Below are 6238 nucleotides of genomic sequence, written 5' to 3'. Positions count from 1 at the left end.
CATGGTGTTCCATTCGTTGGGTGGAAGAGTGTTGGATAGTTGATCTTCAATACTTCGGATTCTATCACCAACATCTCTGAGTTCCTGTTGTAAGAAGTCAATGGTGAGGATAATGATATCCATTGAGCACTTATTAAGTATACTTTCAAACTTGTCACAATAGGTAGTATTATCAGCAAATAATGTAGGACGGAGAGGGACCCGTAGTCCACGGGGTATTCTTTTGACTTTATGGTATTCCGCCAAGGTTATAGAGTGTAATTCAAAGGCAATTTGTTTACGAAGAATCTTCTCATAATCCCTTGTTCTTGTTTCTTCAGCCGGAATGGATAAAAAAGTGTTAGGAGTGGTAACCTGATCCAAAATAGACGAGGTTTCCTCCTCATTATATGAGAAAGTGGAAAATGACATCCTGAAAAAATGAAAAAATTCAATCAAGGAGCTCAGACTGAAATAGTCAGTATCAATATAAAGTAAAGTCTGGCTCACTTATCAAAAAGTAGGTGCCTCCGAGGAAATATCGCAATACAGTAAAGAACAAATAACTCAGGCACACAAAAAGTTAAGAGTCTGAGGCAGAGTAGTACTTGAATTTCAGATTGCTTGTTTATTGATGCAAAGGATCCAAAATGAAAATTCCTAACGTTTCGGCCTTCACATACAGGCCTTCGTCAGAGAAAGTCTATGATATAGATATACAGAAAGAAAAAAATTGAATTAGTTGTTATACAAATAGAGTAATGTACATACCAAATATGCTCAATATAGGAGTACATCATTAGGGGCAAAGAACACAAAACAATATCTACAAGCTTTTAATACTGATAATTGATCTATGATGAACAAGAAGAATCCACATAGTGTATCATAGTGATCTGTCTTTGAAAAAATGTCCTTTAGAGGAGGTAACGGAACAAATGACCGCTATACAGGAAAACCACCCTAAACAGAGTTATCAGGAATAAATGAGACATACCTATATGATTGTAGAGAAAACGGTGTGTATACAATATACGAAATCTCCGTGTAAAAGAAAAGGATACCTAGAAATAGAAGGTAGTCAAATATCCGGCTGGACAATTTAGAAAAAATCTATACCAGAGAGTACAGTCAAAATATGAAAAATGGTAAATGACTAGGGAAGGATCATATGAGCTGCAAAGAGATGATGAAAAAAGAAGAAGGAAGAAGCAAGAAACAAGGGAGAAAAAAAGAAGAGAGAAAGAAAAAAGAAAAAGAAAAGAGAAGGGAGAAAAAAAAGAACAAGAGACAAAGAAGTGTGAAAGACTAGAAGAAGAAATGGAAGAGGGGAAATGAGGAGCAGTGTACAGTTCTGAAGGTAAAGATAAGTAGGGGATACCTCTGTTGACATCAATGGTACAACTGATAGCAAACAAATGATGTAAGAAGGAGTGCGCTTTTTAAAGGTGCCTAATGGCCCAGGTGTGCCAGCTCTAACAGGAAATCCTGCCTGTGAAACGCAGGGACAGCCCGCGGCACGCACGCCGCCCATGCGCGGAGGAACCCTCTGTGATCCTCGGCGCATGCGCGAGCGGCGGCCACAGCCGGTCCACGTGCGTGTGTGTTGGCAGGACCAGGACGCACATGCAGACATGGAAATGAGGGTGCTGGAGCGCAAACAGTGATCGTGGAACGCACGATCACCCATGCGCCGAAGGGCCAAGGGGCCGATCAGCGCATGCGCAAGCGGCGGCCACGGCATGTGAATGTTGAATAGGAGGAGTGGGCCGGGCGCGTGCGCAGACCGGCCGATAAGGCGGCCGAGACCGCGCATGCATGGGCACACAAACGTCCATGTGATCCAGGTGAATGGTGCCGACAGGATATTCAGTGCCGTGACGAGATCATGGAAAAACTACAGCGCCTGTGAAAAAAGACATAGGATAATTAGATAAATATAATGTACATAGCGCCACTGTAAAGAGATTTATAGGACACAATAGCAATGAAAAATAGGATTATAAATAAAGAAGAGTAAGAGACTGCATTTGAAAGAATGGAACAGAAAAAAAAGGGAAAATAGAGCTGTATCTGAAAAAGGGTGAATTGTTTGAAAAGAAGAAAAAAAGAAGAAAAATTAAAATTAAAAAAAGAATAAATAATAAAATAAAAGGAATGAAAGTAAGGATAAAAATAAGAATAAACCATGTGAAAATAGAGGGCATATTGATTTAGTAAAAAATCTCATATTCCCGATTCAATCCCAAGGGTTCTAATGTCTGTAATGTAAAAATCCAATATGCCTCCCGTTCTTTCAGCTTCTGCACCCTATTGCCCCCCCTCCTGGGTTGAGGTACTTGTTCCAAAACTTGGTAGCGTAGCTGTGCTACCGTGTGACCTGCCTGTAGAAAGTGTGCGGGAATGGGTAGTAATGTCTGCTTACACCTAATGGTCGATTTGTGTTTACTTATTCGGTCTCGGATATGTTGGGTAGTCTCCCCAACATATCCGAGACCGCAGGGACACTTAATCAAGTATACAACATATGCTGAATCACAAGTGAAGAAGTTTTTTATATGAAAGATCTTACCGGTACGGGGGTGGGTGAAAGTACTCCCCTTTGTAACATTTGAACATTGAATACAATGCAAGCATGGATAAGTGCCAGTACGGGCTGTCTGTAGTGTCAATTGTAATGCCTGTTTCCGCTGGGAGCCAATATCTGCCCGCACTAAAGTGTCCTTCAGATTTTTTGGACGCTTATTGCAAAAAAGAGGTCTGTTTTGAAACTCAGAAATGTTGGGATAAGCCTGGCCCAAAAGCGACCAGTGTTTCAGGATAACCCCCTTAACCTGCGCCTGAAAGGGATGATAGGTTGCGACAAAGGTGGCTCTAGGGCCTTGAACCGGACTTGATCGTCTAATAGTAGACTGTGGTGTCGCAACGTTCTGTGGATATCCCCTGGCTATAAACTTAGCACTCATTTCCGCCCGACGTCTTTCTCGTATGTCGGGGTCTGACACAATGCGCAGGTTAAGGGGGTTATCCTGAAACACTGGTCGCTTTTGGGCCAGGCTTATCCCAACATTTCTGAGTTTCAAAACAGACCTCTTTTTTGCAATAAGCGTCCAAAAAATCTGAAGGACACTTTAGTGCAGGCAGATATTGGCTCCCAGCGGAAACAGGCATTACAATTGACACTACAGACAGCCTGTACTGGCACTTATCCATGCTTGCATTGTATTCAATGTTCAAATGTTACAAAGGGGAGTACTTTCACCCACCCCCGTACCGGTAAGATCTTTCATATAAAAAACTTCTTCACTTGTGATTCAGCATATGTTGTATACTTGATTAAGTGTCCCTGCGGTCTCGGATATGTTGGGGAGACTACCCAACATATCCGAGACCGAATAAGTAAACACAAATCGACCATTAGGTGTAAGCAGACATTACTACCCATTCCCGCACACTTTCTACAGGCAGGTCACACGGTAGCACAGCTACGCTACCAAGTTTTGGAACAAGTACCTCAACCCAGGAGGGGGGGCAATAGGGTGCAGAAGCTGAAAGAACGGGAGGCATATTGGATTTTTACACTACAGACATTAGAACCCTTGGGATTGAATCGGGAATATGAGATTTTTTACTAAATCAATATGCCCTCTATTTTCACATGGTTTATTCTTATTTTTATCCTTACTTTCATTCCTTTTATTTTATTATTTATTCTTTTTTTAATTTTAATTTTTCTTCTTTTTTTCTTCTTTTCAAACAATTCACCCTTTTTCAGATACAGCTCTATTTTCCCTTTTTTTTCTGTTCCATTCTTTCAAATGCAGTCTCTTACTCTTCTTTATTTATAATCCTATTTTTCATTGCTATTGTGTCCTATAAATCTCTTTACAGTGGCGCTATGTACATTATATTTATCTAATTATCCTATGTCTTTTTTCACAGGCGCTGTAGTTTTTCCATGATCTCGTCACGGCACTGAATATCCTGTCGGCACCATTCACCTGGATCACATGGACGTTTGTGTGCCCATGCATGCGCGGTCTCGGCCGCCTTATCGGCCGGTCTGCGCACGCGCCCGGCCCACTCCTCCTATTCAACATTCACATGCCGTGGCCGCCGCTTGCGCATGCGCTGATCGACCCCTTGGCCCTTCGGCGCATGGGTGATCGTGCGTTCCACGATCACTGTTTGCGCTCCAGCACCCTCATTTCCATGTCTGCATGTGCGTCCTGGTCCTGCCAACACACACGCACGTGGACCGGCTGTGGCCGCCGCTCGCGCATGCGCCGAGGATCACAGAGGGTTCCTCCGCGCATGGGCGGCGTGCGTGCCGCGGGCTGTCCCTGCGTTTCACAGGCAGGATTTCCTGTTAGAGCTGGCACACCTGGGCCATTAGGCACCTTTAAAAAGCGCACTCCTTCTTACATCATTTGTTTGCTATCAGTTGTACCATTGATGTCAACAGAGGTATCCCCTACTTATCTTTACCTTCAGAACTGTACACTGCTCCTCATTTCCCCTCTTCCATTTCTTCTTCTAGTCTTTCACACTTCTTTGTCTCTTGTTCTTTTTTTTCTCCCTTCTCTTTTCTTTTTCTTTTTTCTTTCTCTCTTCTTTTTTTCTCCCTTGTTTCTTGCTTCTTCCTTCTTCTTTTTTCATCATCTCTTTGCAGCTCATATGATCCTTCCCTAGTCATTTACCATTTTTCATATTTTGACTGTACTCTCTGGTATAGATTTTTTCTAAATTGTCCAGCCGGATATTTGACTACCTTCTATTTCTAGGTATCCTTTTCTTTTACACGGAGATTTCGTATATTGTATACACACCGTTTTCTCTACAATCATATAGGTATGTCTCATTTATTCCTGATAACTCTGTTTAGGGTGGTTTTCCTGTATAGCGGTCATTTGTTCCGTTACCTCCTCTAGAGGACATTTTTTCAAAGACAGATCACTATGATACACTATGTGGATTCTTCTTGTTCATCATAGATCAATTATCAGTATTAAAAGCTTGTAGATATTGTTTTGTGTTCTTTGCCCCTAATGATGTACTCCTATATTGAGCATATTTGGTATGTACATTACTCTGTTTGTATAACAACTAATTCAATTTTTTTCTTTCTGTATATCTATATCATAGACTTTCTCTGACGAAGGCCTGTATGTGAAGGCCGAAACGTTAGGAATTTTCATTTTGGATCCTTTGCATCAATAAACAAGCAAACTGAAATTCAAGTACTACTCTGCCTCAGACTCTTAACTTTTTGTGTGCCCGAGTTATTTGTTCTTTACTGCCTTTCTCATGACTGTCGGCTAGTCTACATTTTGGCAGACAACAAATACTGGTTATGTACCTTCTTTGACCCACGCTACAAGGACAAATTCGCTTCGGTACTTGTGGAGGCAAATAAGGATTGTGCTACGGAAACATACAAGAGGGCTGTAGTGGGAGCAGTTGATGAAACGATTACCCTCAGATCATGCTGGCGTCAGAGGTAGCGTGCCATCTCATGCAAGATTAGTACAAGAGAGGGCTACACATAGTAGGAGCAACACAGGCGGGGGACTAATGTGCCAAAACTGGTCTATTTTCTACAAACCGTCAACTGCAAATCAGATAACGGTTGGGGGAACTATGACTAGGAGTATCTCAGGCCGCCTGTTAACAATACCCAATAATAAGTGTAGCCCCAAAATTTGAATTTCTTAAGTTCAAATAAGTTCCATTGTTTCTCATTCAAGACTATTTTGGCTTCTATCATCTAATGACACCACATGATTAATCTAACTTGTTATGCTGCTGCGATTTAATTATTTGGCACAATCACCGAGGGAAATATTTTTCAAACCTTTGTACATTATGCACTGGCACAACTACTGTCGAGGCTACATTGTCTAGAACAATTAGTCAGGCAGTCTCTATTTGTGTTCTTTATTGATGCACTGTTCCACGGTGTGTTACACATGGCTCCTTGCAAAATCAGAATTTAAAAAAAAAAAAAAAGCTGTTGAGAGCTATTGGGAGTACCCTGTGATGCTGTGCTCCATTGTGCCTGAACCATTACCCCCTGGAGGAACTGAATTTATTAAACCCCTTGGCATGTTATGCCCTGTTGCTTATCCGACTTATTTTTTTTAAAAAAAAGCTGTTGGGAGTACCTACTGATGCAGTGCTCCATGGTGTCTGAACCATTATCCCCTGGGGAAACTGAATTTATTAAACTCCTTGGCATGTTATGCCCTGTTGCTTATCC

General features: G+C 41.7%; 1 long non-coding RNA gene across 1 annotated transcript; it reads left to right on the top strand.

Moving 5' to 3' along the window:
• Positions 1 to 4398: 4398 nt before the first annotated feature.
• Positions 4399 to 5222, top strand: LOC142289874 (uncharacterized). The gene is made up of 2 exons (XR_012750182.1): positions 4399 to 4446; positions 4764 to 5222. It is a non-coding gene; the product is annotated as an uncharacterized LOC142289874 (long non-coding RNA).
• Positions 5223 to 6238: the final 1016 nt, after the last annotated feature.

Source organism: Anomaloglossus baeobatrachus, chromosome 2 (genome assembly GCF_048569485.1).
Source record: "Anomaloglossus baeobatrachus isolate aAnoBae1 chromosome 2, aAnoBae1.hap1, whole genome shotgun sequence".
NCBI classification, from domain to species: domain Eukaryota; kingdom Metazoa; phylum Chordata; class Amphibia; order Anura; family Aromobatidae; genus Anomaloglossus; species Anomaloglossus baeobatrachus.
This window is presented reverse-complemented; position numbering and strand designations above follow the sequence as displayed.